Source organism: Sus scrofa, chromosome 4, assembly GCF_000003025.6.
Source record: "Sus scrofa isolate TJ Tabasco breed Duroc chromosome 4, Sscrofa11.1, whole genome shotgun sequence".
NCBI classification, from domain to species: Eukaryota; Metazoa; Chordata; class Mammalia; order Artiodactyla; family Suidae; genus Sus; species Sus scrofa.
In genome coordinates this window covers 85115263-85133075 of record NC_010446.5, presented here as the reverse complement: position 1 = coordinate 85133075, position 17813 = coordinate 85115263, and positions in this window count along the sequence as shown.

Below are 17813 nucleotides of genomic sequence, written 5' to 3'. Positions count from 1 at the left end.
GGAAGCCGTAGCCCATTAAACTCTGTGGGAGATGGCTACACATTCATCCTTCGTCCTTCACAGAACTCTGCTCAGATATGCTTGAAGTGCCCGTGTTCTTTGTGCCTGTGTATCTATGTATGGCTTTGATTTTTGGGTTAAGATTTTTTTTAATGATTTTGCTGAGTAAAACCTAGGCAGTGAGCAAAATTTTAAAGTGGTTTTTATCCTGGAGAAAAAATAGACATCTGTGAAACAAAATGGAGAATCCGAAAATAGACCCCAATACATACAGCATTTTATTTCATGGTGAAGCTGGCATTTCAACCATGTTGGGGGCGTTCCCCTGGTGGTGCAGTGGAAATGAATCCAGCTTGTATCCATGAGGATGTGGGTTCAAACCCTGGCTTCTCTCAGTGGGTCAGAGATCCGGCATTGCCTGAGCTGTGGTGTAGGTCACAGACACGGCTCAGATCCTACCTTGCTGTGGCTGTGGTGTAGGCCGGCAGCTGTAGCTCCTAGCCTGGGAACTTCTCTATGCCGAGGGTGGGGCTCTGAAAAGCAAAAAGAAAAAAAAAAGTTGGAAAATCATGGATCCACAGAAAAAATTGTTAGCAGGGGGAAGCTAGATTCCTGCCTCATTCCCATATTTTGGTGCCTCAAAGATATAACATGTATCAAGAAGTTGAACATAAAATAAGCCATAAAATTTCAAAGAAAAAGCATGATTGAAGGTAAAAAAGCCCTTTCTAAGATATTAAACCTAGAAGCCATAAAGTTAAAAGATTGGTAAATTTTGATACACAATTTTTTTCTCTATGGAATAAAAGTAGTCTAAGGGCAAAGACCACTGTCAAATGAAAAAATATGTATACTTACAACCTATTTGGTAGCCAAAGGCTAATGTTCTTAACTTATAAAAAAAAGCTTAGGAGTACCCATCATGGCACAGCAGAAACGAATCCAACTAGGAACCATGAGGTTGCAGTTTCAATCCCTGGCCTCACTCAGTGGGTTAAGGATCCAGTGTTGCCGTGAGCTGTGGTGTAGATTGCAGAGGCGTCTTGGATCGGGAGTTGCTGTGGCTGTGACTCAGATTAGACCCCTAGCCTGGGAATCTTCATATGCCGCGGGTGTAGCCCTAAAAAGCAAAATAAATAAGTAAATTTTAAAAAACAAAAAATAAAAAAGCTTAGACAAGTTAATGAGAAAAAGTGACAATCTAATAAGACAACGGGCAAAAGATAAGAAATGGCAATTTTCAACTACAAACATTCCAGCCATTAAATACAAATGAATAAGTAATAAAATTTACTAATTATTAGATAAGTGCAAAAAATAAAAATGCAATTCCTATGGGGTTAACAAACATTTAAATTTCAATGAGCCATTGTTGTTGAAATATAGAGATACACATCTTAATGTACTCCTGTGGGAATATAAACTGATGAATTCTTGGGGAGGAAAATTTGGCTGTAGCTATCAATACTCACAGTACCTTTGACTTAGCCTTTCCACGAATAAGGAGATTTACTGTGGATACAGTCACATTTCACCAAGACAGTCTATGAGACTGGGCTCCTTACAGTGTTGGTAATAGCACAAAAAAATTTAAAGGAGGGAGAGAAAGAGAACAACAACCAAACTGTCAGCAGGAAGCTTGTAAAAAAATAATAGTGTGACAGCACCAAGTGTTGGCAAGTTTGCTGAGCAATGCTGTTTCTTTTGCTCAGGGGTATGGGAAGGGATGGGTGCTAACATTTAGAAACAGTTGGCCCTTCCTGATAAAACTGACATACCATGACCTAGAAATTCCAATTCTAGAAATACACCTTTAAAATTTGATGCAGGGAGGGAGTTCCCTTCGTGGCGCAGTGCTTAACGAATCCAACTTGGAACCATGAGGTTGTGGGTTCAATCCCTGCCCTTGCTCAGTGGGTTAACGATCCAGCGTTGCCGTGAGCTGTGGTGTAGGTTGCAGACTCTGCTCGGATCCTGCGTTGCTGTGGCTCTGGCGGCTACGGCTCCGATTCGACCCCTGGCCTGGGAACCTCCATGTGCTGCGGGAGCGGCCCAAGAAATAGCAAAAAAAAAAAAAAAAAAAAGACAAAAAAAAAATTGATGCAGGGAGTTCCCGTTGTAGTGCAGCGGAAGCAAATCCAACTAGTGTCCATGAGGATGTGGGTTCATTCTGTGGCCTTGCTCAGTGGGTTATGGGTCTGGCATTGCTGTGAGCTGTGGTTGTAGGTTGAAGAGGTGGCTTGGATCTGGCATTGCTGTGGCTGTGGCGGAGGCCAGCAGTTGTGGTTCTAATTTGACCCCTAGCCTGGGAACTTCCATATGCCACTAAAAAGCAAAATAAATAAATTAAATGTAAAATAAATATATATATGTATAATTTGATGCACATGAGTATAAAAATACATCTATCAGTATGTTCATTTTCTACAATAGGTCCATACTGGAAACCATCCAAATGCCCATCAGCATTAAAATTATTTTTTTGAGGTGGGATTTAGTTATACAATGGGATACTATCATAGAGAAATGAAAATAATGAACTCAGCTACATGCCACAATATGGATGAATCTCATAAATATACTGTAGAGCAAAAGAAGTAAGAAACTATAACATTCATGAGATATGAACCCATCTAAATAAAGTTTATAAACAGAAAAACTGTCCTATTGAGAAATGCATCCATTGATGGTCAATATTTTAAATGCAAAGGAATTATTATCACAAATGTCAGGATAGGGTGACTTCTGCTAGGTAGAAATAATGCTTTATTTGAGTAAGATTTCACTGGGGGTCTTTGGGTGGTAGCAAGGCTCTATTTCTTGACCTGAATAGTATCTAAATAATGTCAGTGTGTTTGTATGTCTGCATGCCTGTGTACACATTGTGTATGTTATATAGCACAATAAATTCAGGACAAAAGAAATCCTAAATCTACTCTTAGAATATTGTTAGAAGATTCCTATGCTGCTATTAAAGAAAAGAATGAGGACTTCCCGTCTTGGCGCAGTGGTTAATGAATCTGACTAGGAACCATGAGGTTTCGGGTTTGAACCCTGCCCTTGCTCAGTGGGTTAACGATCTGGCGTTGCCGTGAGCTGTGGTGTAGGTCACAGACTGCTCGGATCCCGCGTTGCTGTGGCTCTGGTGTAGGCTGGCAGCCACAGCTCCGATTAGACCCCTAGCCTGGGAACCTCCATATGCCATGGGAGCAGCCCAAGAAATGGCAAAAAGACAAAAAAAAAAAAAAAAAGAAAGAAAGAAAACCTCTTTTTTTTTTAGATTTTTTTAAATCGAAGTGTAATTGATTTACAATGTTTCAGATGTACAACAATGTTTACAATGTTTCAGATGTACAACAAAGTGATTCATATTTATATATATATATATGTATATTCATTTTCTTCTCCATTATGGTTTATGATAGGATATTGAATATAGTTCTCGGTACTACACAATAAAACCTTGTTATCTATTTTATATATTATAGTTTGAATTTGCTAATCCCAAACACCCAATTTATCCCTCCCCCACCTCCTTTCCCCTTTGTTAACCGAAAGTCTTTTTGTAATCTCTGTGAATCTGTTCCTGTTTTGTAAATAAGTTCATTTGTGTCATGTTTTAGGTTCTGCACATAAGTGATATCATATAGTATTTGTCTTTTTCTTTCTGACTTACTGAGAATGATAATCTCTAGGTCCATCCATGTTGCTTTAAATGGCATTATTTCCTTCTTTTTATGTCTGAGTAGTATTCCATAGTATACATCTTCTTTATCCATTCATATGCTGGCGGACATTTAGGTTGCTTCCATGTCTTGATTATTGTATATAGTGCTGCAATGAATTTTGGGGTACATGTATCTCTTTAAATTATAATTTTCTCTGCCCAGGAGTGAAGTCAATGGATCGTATGGTAGCTCTATTTTTAGTTTTTGAAGGGACTTCCATACTGTTTTCCACAGTAGCTACAAAAAATTACATTCCCACCAACAGTGTAAGAGGATTTCCTTTCCTCCACACCCTCTCCAAAATTATTTGTAGGCTTTTTGATAATGGTCATCTAACCAGTGTGAGATGATAATGTCATTGAAGTTTTTATTTGCATTTGTCTAACAACTATGTTGAGTATCTTTTCATGGTGCCTTTTGGCAATCCTTATGTCTTTCTGCAAAGACAAAAATGTCTATTAGATCTTCTGCCTAACTTTTAACTTGATTGGGGTTATTGTTCATATGGAGCTGTATGAACTCAATATATTTTAGAAATTAATCCTTTGGAGTTCCCTTCGTGGCTCAGTGGTTGACGAATCTGACTAGGAACCATGAGGTTATGGGTTAGATCCCTGGCCTTGCCCAGGGTTAAGGATCGGGCATTGCCGTGAGCTGTGGTGTAGATTGCAGATGCAGCTTGGATCCCGCGTTGCTGTGGCTCTGGCGTAGGCTGGGGGCTATAGCTCTGATTAGACCCCTAGCCTGGGAACCTCCATATGCTGCGGGAGCAGCCCAAGAAATGGCAAAAAGACAAAAAAAAGAAATTAATCCTTTGTCAGTCATATCATTTGCAAATATTTTCTCCCATTCTATAGGTTGTCTTTTCATTTTGCTTATGGTTTCTTTTGTTATACAAAAGCTGTCAAGTTTAATTAGATCCCATTTTTAAAATTTTTGTTTTTATTTCCATTACCATAGGAGATGGATACAAAAAAAATATTGCTGTGGTTTATGTCAAAGAGTGTTCTACCTATGTTTTCCTCTGGAAGTTTTGGAGTCTCCAGTCTTAACTTTTAGGTCTTTAATCCATTTTGAATGGTGTTAGAGAATGCTTTAAGTCCATTCTTTTACATGTAGATGTCTAGTTTTTCCAGCCCCACCTATTGAAGAGACTGTTTCTTCTCCACTGTATATTCTTTTCTTTTTTTATTACTCAATGAATTTATTACATTTGTAGTTGTACAATGATCACCACAATCCAATTTTATAGGATTTCCATCTCACAACCCCAGCACATCCCCCCACCCCCCAACCTGTCTCTTTTGGAAACCATAAGTTTTTCAATGTCTATGAGTCAGTATCTGTTCTGCAAAGAAGTTCAGTATGTCCTTTTTTCGGATTCCACATGTCACTGAAATCATTTGATGTTGGGGTTTCATTGTCTGACTGACTTCACTTGGCATGATAATTTCTAGGTCCATTCATGTTGCTAAAAATGCCTGTATTCCGTTCCTTTTAATGGCCGAGTAATATTCCATTATGTATATGTATCACATCTTCTTGATCCATTCCTCTGTTGATGGACATTTAGGTTGTTTCCATGTCTTGGCTATTGTAAATAGTGCTGCAATGAACATCGGAGTACATGTGTCTTTGCGAGTCATGGTTTTCTCTGGGTAGATGCCCAGGAGTGGGATTGCTAGATCAAATGGTAGTTCTCTTTTTAGTTTTCTGAGGAATCTCCATACTGTTTTCCACAGTGGTTGCACCAATGTACAATCCCACCAACAGTGTACTAGGGTTCCTTTTTCTCCACACCCTCTGCAGCGCTTATTGTTTGTAGACTTTTTTGTGAGGGCCATTCTGGCTGGTGTAAGGTGGTACCTCGTAGTGGTTTTGATTTGCATTTCTCTAATAATGAGTGATGTTGAACATCTTTTCGTGTGTTTTTTGGCCATCTGTATGTCTTCTTTGGAGAACTGTCTGTTTAGATCTTCTGCCAATTTTTTGATGGGGTTGTTTGGTTTTTTTGGTATTAAGCAGTAGGAGGTGTTCATAAATTTTGGAGATTAATCCCTGTCAGTTGCTTCATTTGCAAAGATTTTCTCTCATTCTGTGGGTTGTCTTTTTGTTCTGTTTAGGGTCTCCTTTGCTGTGCAGAAACTTTTAAGTTTAATTAAGTTCCATTTGTCTACTTTTGATTTTACCATCATTGCTCTAAGAGGTGGCTCTGAGAAGATGTTGCTGTCATTTATGTCAGAGAGTGTTTGGCCTGTGTTTTCTTCTAAGAGGTTTATAGTATCTGGTCTTATATCTAAGTCTTTAATCCATTTGGAGTTTATTTTTGTGTATGGTATTAGAGAGTGTTCTAATTTCATTCTTTTCCATGTGACTGTCCAGTTTTCCCAGCACCACTTATTGAACAGGCTGTCTTTTCTTTGTTGTATATTCTTGCCTCCTTTGTCATAGATTAGTTGGCTGTAGGTATGCGGGTTTAATTCTGGACTTTCTATCCTGTTCCACTGATGTATATTTCTGTCTTTGTACCAGTACCATGTGGTTTTGAGAACTGTTGCTTTATAGTATAGTCTGAAGACCAGGAGCCTGATTCCTCCAGCTCCATTTTTCTTTTTTGGAATGTCTTTGGCCATCCTGTGTCTTTTGTGTTTCCAAACAAACTTTCAAATATTTTGTTTGAGTTCTGTGAAAAACGTCCTTGGTAATTTGATAGGGATTGCATTGAATCTGTAGATTGCCTTGGGTAGTATAGTCATTTTGATAATATTGACTCTTCCAATCCAAGAGCATGGTATGTCTTTCTGTGTGTTTGTGTTATCTTTGATTTCTTTCATCAGTGTCTTATAGTTTTCAGAGTACAGGTCTTTTGTCTCTTTAGGTAGGTTTACTCCTAGGTATTTTATTCTTTTGGATGTGATGGTAGACAGAATTGCTTCCCTAATTTCTCTGTCTGATCTTACACTGTTAGTATATAGAAATGCAGTTGATTTCTGTGTATTGATTTTGTATCCTGCAACTTTGCCAAATTCATTGATGAGCTCTAACAGTTTTCTGGTAGAGTCTTTAGGATTCTCTAGGTATAGTATCATGTCATCTGCAAATAATGATAGTTTTACTTCTTCCTTTCCAATTTGGATTCCTTCCCTTTATTTCTTTTACTCCTCTGATTGCTGTGGCTAGGACTTCCAAAACTATGTTGAATAGTAGTGGTGAGAGTGGACATCCTTGTCTTGTTTCTGATCTCAGCAGGAACTCTTTCAGCTTTTCACCATTGAGAATGAAGTTAGCTGTGAGTTTGTCATATATGGCCTTTATTATGTTGAGGTAGTTTCCCTCTATGCCCATCCACATTATATTCATGTCTCCTATGTCATAGATCAACTGATTGCAAGGGCATAGGTCTATTTCTGGGCTTTCTATCCTGTTCACTGGTCTATGTGTTTGTTTGTTTGTTTTTTGTAGTACCATGCTGTTTTGATGACTGTAGCTTTGTAGTACAATCTGAAGTCAGGGAGCCTTATTCCTCAAGCTCCATTCTTCTATCTCAAGATTGCTTTGGCTATTTGGGGTCTTTTTTTCCATACAAAATTTAAAATTACTTGTTCAAGTTCTGTGAAAAAAGCCATTGATTATTTGACAGCAATTGCATTGAATCTGTAGATTGCTTTGGGTAATATGGTAATTTTAACAATATTGATACTTCCAATCCAGGAACATGGTATATCTCTCCATCTGTTTGGTCTTCAATTTCTGTCATCAGTGTATGTTTTGAGTGATTATAGGGGTTTTCTAATTGAAATATAGTTGATTTAGTGTTATGTTAGATTCAGGTGTACAGTAAAATGATTCAGTTATACATATACATATATATTTACATATATTCTTTTTTTTACATTCTCTTCCATTATAGATTATTAAAAGATATTGAGCATAGCACCCTGTGCTATGCAGTAGGTCCTCACTGGGTATCTCTTTTTATATAGTAGTGTGTATATGTTAATCCCAACTCCTAACTTATCCCTCTCCCCATTTTCCTTTGGTAATCATAAGATTGTTTTCTATGTTTGTGAGTATCTTTCTGTTTTGTAAATAAGTTCATTTGTATCCTTTTTTTAGATTCCACGTATAAGCAATATCATATTTATCTTTCTGTCTGGCTTACTTCTCTTAGTATGATAATCTCTCCATCTATCTATGTTGCTGAAAATGACATTATTTCGTTCTTTTTTTATGGCTGAGTAATATATTCCATTGGGTATATGTACCACATCTTTATACATTCATCTGTTAATGGACATTTAGTTTGCTTCCACTTTTTGGCTATTGTATATAGTTCTGCAATGGGGTGAGTCATGTTTTCCAATTGTGTTTTTCTCTGGATACATGCTGAGGAATGGGATCAATGAATCCTATGGTAGCTCTATTTTTAGTTTCTGAAGGAACCTACATAGTGTTCTCCATAGTGGCTCCATAGTGGTAAATTTACATTTCCACCAACAGTGTAGAAGGTTTCCTCTTTCTTCACACCCTCTCCAGCATTTATTACTTGTAGACTTTCTGATGATGGCCATTCTGACCATTGTGAGGTGATATGGCTTTGTAGTTGTGATTTGCATTTCTCTAATAATTAGCAATGTTGAGCATCTTTTCATGCACCTTTTGGCTATCTATATGTCTTCTTTGGAGAAGTGTCTTTATCTTCTGCCCATCTTTTGACTGGGTTGCTTGTTTTTTTGAGATTGAGCTGTATGGGCTATTTGTATGTTTAGAAGATTAATTCCCTGGTTCTGGTTTCAGGGTGATGATGGCCCCATAGAATGAGTTTAGAAGTGTTCCTTCCTCTGTAATTTTTTGGAATAATTTCACAAGGAGAGGTATTAACTCCTCTCTGTTTGGTAGAATTCACTTGTGAAACCATCTGGTCCTAGACTTTTGTTTGTTAGGAGTTTTTAAATTACTGGTTCCATTTCAGTACTGGTAATTGGTCTGTTCATGTTTTTTATTTCTTCCTGGTTCAGTCTTAGGAGATTGTACCTTTCTAGGAATTTGTCCATTTCTTCCAAGTTTCCATTTTATGGGCATAGAGTTGCTCATGGTAATCTCTTAAGATCCTTGTATTACTGTGGTGTCCATTGTAACTTCTTTTTCATTTCTAACTTTGTTGATTGGGCCCTCTCTCTTTTTTTTCTTGATGAGTATGGCAAAGGTTTATCAATATTTTTATTTTTTCAAAGAACCAGCTTTTAGTTTCATTGATCATTCCTCTTGTTTTCTTTATCTCTATTTCATTTATTTTTGCTCTGATCCTTATGGTTTCTTTCCTTCTAAAATTTGGGGTTTTGTTTGTTCTTCTTTATCTAGTTGCTTTAGGTTTAAGGTTAGGTTGTTTATTTCAAATTTTTCTTTTTTCTTTTCTCCTAAGGTAAACTTGTATCACTATAATCTTCCCTCTTAAAACTGCTTTTGCAGTGTCACATAGGTTTTAGATCATTGTTTTTGCATTTTCATTTGTCTCTAAATGTTTTTATTTCCTCTTTGATTTCTTCAGTGATCCATTGGTTGTTTAGTAGCATATTTTTTAGCCTTCACATATTGTGTTTTTTGCATTTTTTTTTCTTGTAGTTGATTTGTAGTCTCATAGTGTTGTGGTCAGAAAAGATGCTTAATATGATTTCAGTTTTCTTAAATTTACCAAGACTTGTTTTGTGGCCCAGCAAGTGACCTATCCTGGAAAACGTTTCATGTGCAATTGAGAAAAATGTGTATTCTACTGCTTTCAGGTGGAATGCTCTATAAACATTAGTTAAATCCATCTAGTCTAATGTGTTATTTAAGGCCTGTGTTTCCTCATTGATCTTCTGTCTGGATTATCTGTCCATTGTAAGTCAGATGTTAAATTCCCCTACTATTATTGTGTTGCTGTCAATTTCTTTTTATGTCTGTTAATATTTACCTTATATATTGAGGTGCTCCTATGTTGGATGCATATATATTTACAATTGTTATATCTTCTTGGATTGACTTCTTGATCATTATGTATTTTCCTTCTTTGTCTCTTGTTAGCAGTCTTTATTTTAAAGGTCTGCTTTGACTAATATAAGTTACTACTCTGGCCTTATTTTGATTTCCATTTGCGTGGAATAACTTTTTCCATCCACTCACTTTCCGTCTGTATGTGTCTCCAGACTGAAGTGAGTCTCTTGTAGGCAGAAAAATACACAGATCTTGTTTTTGTATCAATTAACCAGTCTATGTCTTTCAGTTACAGTATTTAATCCACTTCATTTAAGGTAATTATCAATACACATATGCTTATTGCCATTTTGTTTATTGTTTTTGGATTTGTTTTTGTAGGTCTTTTTTTTTTCCTCCCTTTCTTTTGCTCCCTTTTCTTCTGATGTGATGACTATCTTTAGTGTTACGTTTAGATTCCTCTTTTTTTTCTGTGAATATCTATTATATTTTTGTTTTGCAGTTACCTTGAGGTTTGATATGGCAATCTATATATACATGATTGTATTAAGTTGCTGATCTCTGAATTTCAAATGCATTTTAAATATCCTGCACTTAGGAGTTTCCATTATGGCTCAGCAGAAACAAATCTGACCAGTATCCATGAAGACACAGGTTAGATCCCTGGCCTTGCTCAGTGGGTTAAGGATCTGGTATTGCTGTGAGCTGTGGTATAGGTCATAGACACAGCTCAGATCTGGTGTTGCTGTAACTGTGGACACAGGCCAGCAGTTATAGCTCTGATTCAACCCCTAGCCTGAGAATCTCCATATGCTGTGGGTGTGGCCCTAAAAAGACCAAAATAATAATAATAATAATCCTGCATTTCTGCATTTGTGCTTGTATCCCTTCACAATTACTAATTTTTATATCATATTTTACATTTAATTGTTTTGTGTATCCCTTAATCACTTATCACTTAGTCAGTTATTGTGGACACAGGTGATTTTACTACACTTGTCTTTTAATCTCCCTACTAGTTTGTGTGTGGATGATTTACTACATTTGCTGTATGTTTGCCTTCTCTGGTGAGATTTTCCATTTCATAATTTTCTTGTGTCTAGTTGTGGCCTTTTCTTCCTTTAACATTTGTTGTAAAGCTGGTTTGGTAGTGCTGAATTATTTTATCTTTTGCTTGTCTGTGAAGCTTTTGATTTCTCCGTCAAATCTGTATGAGAGCCTTACTAGGCAGAGTATTCTTGGTTGTAGTTTTTTCCCTTTCATCACTTTAAATTTATCATGCCACTCCCTCTGGCCTGCAGAGTTTCTGCTCAAAAGGCAGCTGATACCCTTATGAGAGTTCCCTTGTATGTTATTTGTTTCTTTTCCCTTGCTGCTTTTAGTAGTATTCTCCCTTTATCTTTAATTGTTTTTGTTTTGATTACAATGTGTTGTGGTATGTTTGTTCCTCTTTTGAGTTAATCTGTATGACTCTGCACTTCCTAGACATGAGTTACTCCTTCCTTTCCCAGGTTAGAGAAGTTTTTAGCTATTATCTTTTCAAATATTTTTCAAATATTTTTCTTGCTCTCTTCTTCTGGGCCCCCTAAAATGAAAATAGTGTGGTTGATATTGTCCCAAAGGTCTCTTAAACTGCCCTCCTTTCTTTTCATTCTTTTTTCTTTTTTTCTATAGAGTGGCATGAGAAAGCTCTTGAAGTACTTATGTATGCAGAAGGTATCTAATATGCATTATGTGAAAGAAACAAGGTGTTAAAGTGTGCATAGCAGAAAAATCTCTTGTGTAAATAAAAATGAAGAATATGGAGTTCCTGTCATGGCTCAGTGATAAAAAACCTGACTAGTATCCATGAGGACATGGCTTCGATCCCTGACCTTGCTCACTGGGTTAAGGATCCAGCATTGCCATGAGCTGTGGCATATAGGTACAGGCATGGCTCAGATCTGGTGTGGCTGTGGTGTAGGCTGGCAGCTACAGCTCCAATTTGACCCCTAGCCTGGGAACTTCCACATGCCATGGGTGTGGCCCTAAAAAGACCAAAAAAAATGAAAGTTAGATACATAGATGATAGATATATGAATATATACGTGCACATATATATGCATTCATAGGTAGGTAGATGATGAAAAGATTCATAGGTAGATATACAGATAGAAACAAAGATGATAGATTGAGCACTAATATAGATAATTGGCAGCTAAATCCATGGATATATGATAGATGCATAAATAGATAGATATCTTGATAACCAGATACCTGCATAGATGCCTAGATAGATAAATGCTCATAAGGGAAGAGAAGGAGCTATACATTGATAACAGATAAATATACAAAAAGATTGATAGATGAATGAGTGCAGAGATTACATAGATAAGAAGATAGACATAGAAACATGAAATACAAATGTATATAACAGATAAATTCATTGTTATATAGATGTAGAAATAGATAGGTGGATGGATATATAAATAATAGGATGCATGTGTATAGGTTTTGTTTTGTTTGGGGAAGGAATTAGAAGAACATTTATATGAAAATAACCATAAAAAAATCTGTCATGATTTCAGAGTGTATGCCATTTTTTTCATATATTGTTTAATATGATGCCATATTAAAATATAATCTTTTACATGCATAGAAAAAAGATGGTAAGAAAGTACACAAAATGTTAAAAGTCATAGTGTCTAGTAATAGAATTGTGGATGATCTTAAGCCATCTTTCCCCTTATTTCAATTTCCCTACACCTCATCAATAAATCCCCCCTTTTTCTTTTCTTTTTTTGCTTTTTTTAGGGCTGCACTCACGGCATATGGAAGTTCCCAGGCTAGGGGTCGAATTAGAGCTACAGCCGCTGGCCTACACCACAGCCACAGCAACATCAGATCCAAGCCACATCTGTGACCTACACCACAGCTCACGGCAATGCCAAATCCTTATCCCAATGAACAAGGCCAGGGATTGAACCTGCAACGGCATGGTTTCTAGTAGGATACATTTCTGCTGCTCCATAATGGGAACTCCAATCCCTATTTTTTATTTTAAAATATATCTCTTAAGGAGTTCCCATTGTGGCACAGTGGTTAACAAATCCAACTAGGAACCATGAAGTTGCGGGTTCGATCCCTGACCTTGCTCAGTGGGTTAAGGATCTGGTGTTGCCGTGAGCTGTGGTGTAGGTTGCAGACATAGCTCGGAGCCCACATTGCTGTGGCTCTGGCATAGCCTGGCAGCTACAGCTCCGATTAGACCCCTAGTCTGGGAACATCCACATGCCACGGGTACAGCCCTAGAAAAGGCAAAAAGACAAAAATAAAAATAAAAATAAATCTCTTAAATGAGATTATAAGTAAAACAGAGAAATATGTTTTTTGGCCATGCCATAGCATGTAAAATTTCCTGGTCCGAGGATTGAACATGTGCCACAACAGCAACCTGAGCCACAGCAGTGAAAACACCAGATTTTTAACCTACTCTACCACCAGAGAACTCCAAAACGCAGGCATACTTGACTTAAAAAACGTACAGGATACAGGAGTCATTACTCTCATCTTTCTCAGCTTTCACCTAAGTCCTTAAACAGGGAGGGGTGACTTCAGCAAATGTTTTACTGGGCTTTTTATCTGACAGGTTGTGTGAGGTGGTTCAATCGGTCCTTCCACCCCCCTGCATGGGTGTTTTTTGCTTCGAGGCCAATTTAATAGGAGAGGACACATTAGAATATGACAGGCTTAGAGTTGGGAAGGGACTCTGCTTTCACCCACAAACCTGAAGCCAAATCTAACAGCTCTGCAAATCACAACAGCATTGCTTAGATATTCACTTATTCATTTACTGGGCATGTACAAAACGCCAAAATGGCCCTAGACTATGGGAACATAAATATCTCCTTGCAGGGATGTTACATTATAATGGAGAAGAGAGGCAGCTGGCATGTGATTACATTATAACAAAAGGTTGTGGGTATTAAGTTCACTGAAGAGAAATAAAGCAAGCAAAGGAGAGAGTAACAGGGATTTGCCTATTTTAGATGAGTGACAGTTGGGCAGAGATTCAAATGAAGAGGGAAACAGTGAAGCAGAGATCTTGGGGAAGTGCATGCCCAGTGGTGGGGAAGACAAGTGCAAAGGCCCTAAGGTCAGAGCAAGCTTGCTGTGTATGAAGAAAGGTCTGACACCCACTGTAGCTTGAGCAAAATAACAAAGAAAAGATGAAGATAGAGGTCAGCAGAGGCCAAATCAAGTAGGATCTTGTGAGCTCTGGATCTGATTCTCTATGCAGTACTGGAGTGTCACCTGAGGTCTTAACTAATAATGTTGACAAACTGTCATAAGCTCACTGGGCTTTCCAGGGTTTGATACAGATGCATTCGCTCCTGAAGCATTTGGGGAGGTTTTTCAGCAACAACCCACTCACCATACTTTCCCCTGACTGGAGATGACTCCGCTGTTGCTCTCCTGGTATAGGTCAGTGCATACGGGTGCTTCTTCATTCCAGAGCTTCTGGCAGTACCCTCCCTCCTCTCTCTGCTGAGCTCAGCTCTTCTCTCCATGTAGCATTCCTGCTTTCTGCTCTCACTCTCACAATCCTCATTCTGATTCTGGCTTCCAAGAATCACTCAAGCATCCTTTTGTCAAATGCTCTGGGAGCACAGGCTGCCGCCAGTTCAGCAAACTCACCTCTCTACCATTAGCAGAGTGAGCCAGCCTCCGCCTCTAGACATGGGCCAGACATAGGTTCCCTGAGTCCACCAATTGCAAGAGACATTTCACCAGTTCTCAAGTGGTGCTGAAGAAGGCCCTCTCCTTTGGCTGGTGTTCCACATCCTCAACACTACTGACATTTGGGGCTACATACTTTTTGCTGTTTGTGGAGGACTATCCTCTGCATGGCAAGATGTTCAACAGCACCTCTGGCCTCCAGATGCCAGTAGCATCCCTCCAGACATGATGGTCCAAAATATCTCCAGACATTGCCAGTTGTCCCCTGTGGGAAAACTTCCCCTAGCTGAGAACCAACTTCAGTCCTAGGCTGCAGGTGAGGGAAGAGTATGCTTTCCTATGGAACAGGGCATGGCTCTCACAAATCCCAGGGCATCAGCTCTCTTAGTCAATTTCAGAATCCACCTTGGCCTTTCCAGACTCTTTCATAACCCTGAGTTGAGAAGGCTGAAGGCTTGCAACACCAGTTTTCAGCACTTTTCCAAGTACTGCAAAGGTCCCCTGGTACCTCCCTGAGAAACAAGGAAGTATTTGAAACCAAGAGTCTTGGAACCTCAGTCAAAACTGAGATAGAAGATTCCCATTCTCATATCCTATTGTCAAATCATTTTTTGGAGAAAAAAAAAAAGAGCCTACATAGACGTGACACTCATATTTACCAGTATGTTCTCCGCCTAGAATGTCTCTGGGAAGGTTCCCAAGAGAATTGGAAGATAATATTTGTTTTTTTCTGAGGAAAGGGATTGCATGATAAGACAAGCAAAGACAGGGAGCTTTTCATTTTTGTAACTTTTGAATTCTAAACCATATTATCTATAAGGGTATTTTTTAAAAGGAAAAAGAGCCAAGATTTTTTTTTTAATTTTAGAACCTTATAAGGAGAGGCAGGATTGCATAAGGAAAAGCACACATAGAGAGGCTAAATTCTGGGAAGGTAAGATGGCCCAGTTGTTTTTGTGGTCCAAGCATGTTCTGAGGTTAAAATGAAGTCAATGAAAGCAACTTGTGTAATTTTCCTACAAATATTGCAAGTTCACAAGATTTTTCCCTCTTAAGGATGGATTTAAAAGCTTGTCTCTTTCCACCAGAAGACCACAAAATCAATAAATACATTTGTTCATCCCTTCTTTCTACAAATATTTGAGTGCCTGTTATGTACCACTCATGGTTCTGAGTGCTGAGGGTACAGGATTGACCAAAACAAAACCCCTGGCCTCATATATTGTAATGCATTGGAGGGGTCAGAAAATGCAAAATTAAGTAAATTATACAATATGTCAGAGGATGAGTGGTGCTAAAGAGAAAAAGGAAATCATAGAGGATAAATGAGTTCCAGGTGGTGAGGCATGTCTAAGACGGTCAGAGAAGAAGGATTCAGTGGGTAGGCAAGCCTTTCACACAGGGCCGCATACTCAGAAGGACCCCATACTTGGTTTGACACTCTATTTTCATGGTCTTGAAAATCTTAATAAATTTTTAGCACGAAGTCCCACATTTTCATTTTATGTTGGCCCTGTGTAATATATTGCGGATCTTGCTTTTAGGTAATTGGGAATGAGCTTCGTAGGCAAAGGGAATAGCAAAGAGCATATCTGGGGTTTGCAAGGAGGGCAGTGAGACTGGAGATGGAGTTAGGACAGCAGCAGGGTGATGATGTGCCACGTAACTGTAAGACCATCCTCTGAGTGGGATGGTGAAGAACTTGTGGAGTTTCAGCAATGGAAACTGCTGATTGTGTTCTAAGAGAATAGCGCTGGATTTATACTGGGAATAGACTATAGATGGGTAAGAATAGAATTGAAGAGACCAATGAAAAGGCTATTGCAGTAATCCACATGAGACATGTCCCAGACCTGGCTGTTGTTAGGGGGAAGGCAGTGAGAGGTGGTCAGATTCTGGAAGTGTTTTTGGAGGATTTACCAGCTTTTTTTTTTATAGAATCAGAGACTTTAAAAAGAGTCAGGGATGGTTCCAAAGTTGGCCTGAGCAAGTAGAAGGGTGATGTTTTTACTTTTGGAATGTAGAAGGCTGTGGGAGAAGCAAGTTTTCTGGAAAATATGAGGAATTCACTTTTAGATACTGTAAGCTATTTCACCTCTTAAAGAAGACATCTGATAGGTAATTGAGTATCTGTGTTGGGAGTTCAGGGGAGAATCCGCATTGACAATATGTATTTGGAGTCATGAATTCAAATGGATGATATTTAAAGTCAAGGGAGTAGATGAATCACTAGGCAAGTGTGTAGAGAGAAAAAAGTTCAAGGTCTGAGTTCTGAGGTACTCCATGGAAGAGGTGGAATACTGGGGAGAACCAGCAAAGGAAGGCTCCCAATGTATATTTCATGTAGAAAAAGTCCCATCCAATAGAGACTGAGAAGAATGTCTTTTAATACATCAAAAATATGTGGCCTTCAGCACTGCAGATGTCCACAGTTTTCATGTCAGTCTATGCTTCAGTAACAGTTCCCAGTTTACATGATCCACTAGCAAATGATATAACTGACTAGCAGAACAGCAATAAATCCCAAGCCATGGAAATGGATAATTATTGTTGTTAATAATTTTCTGGAGTTTCCTTCATGGCGCAGAGGAAAACAAATCCAACTAGGAACCATGAGGTTGAGGGTTCAATCCCTGGCCTCACTCGGTTGGTTAAGGATCCAGTGTTGTAGTGAGCTATGGTGTAGGTTGCAGATGTGGCTCGGATCTGTCATTGCTGTGGCTCTGGCATAGGCCGGCAGCTACAGCTCAGATTCGACCCCTAGCCTGGGAACCTCCATATGCCACAGGTGTGGCCCTAAAAAGACAAAAAAATAAATAAATAAAATTAAATTTAAAAAATAATTTTCTAAAAAGAGAGAAATAAGAGTCTGGACTTCTAGGATGACCAACAGTCATACTTTCCCTGAGAAAGGCAATACCCAGGACACATGGGTCCTCTTCCACGCTTATCCAGGTTTTGGCAGAATTCAGTTCCTTTTGGTTGAAGTCCATTTTCTTGCTGGCTGTCAGCTAGGGGTCACCCTCTGCTGCAGGAAACCTTCAGGTTTTAGCCACACGGCCCCCTCCATTCACCACAGAGCTGTTGCTCTTCTTCCAGGCAAACAGGAAAATGTTTCCCTGATGTTTCACCTTTTAAAGGGCACATTCAATTTGACCTAATCCACAGATCACATTCAGATTTTTTCAGTTACCCAAATAACATCTATTAGAGGTCCAGGACTTCATTCAGGATCAACATTTGGTTGTCATGTCTCTGTCATCTCAAGTTCCTCAGTCTTTCCTTATCTGTTATGACTTTGACATTTTTATTTATTTTTTAATCATTTTTAATAGTTATTTCCCCAATACAATTTTTTTTCTGTGCAGCATGGTGACCCAGTAACACATACAT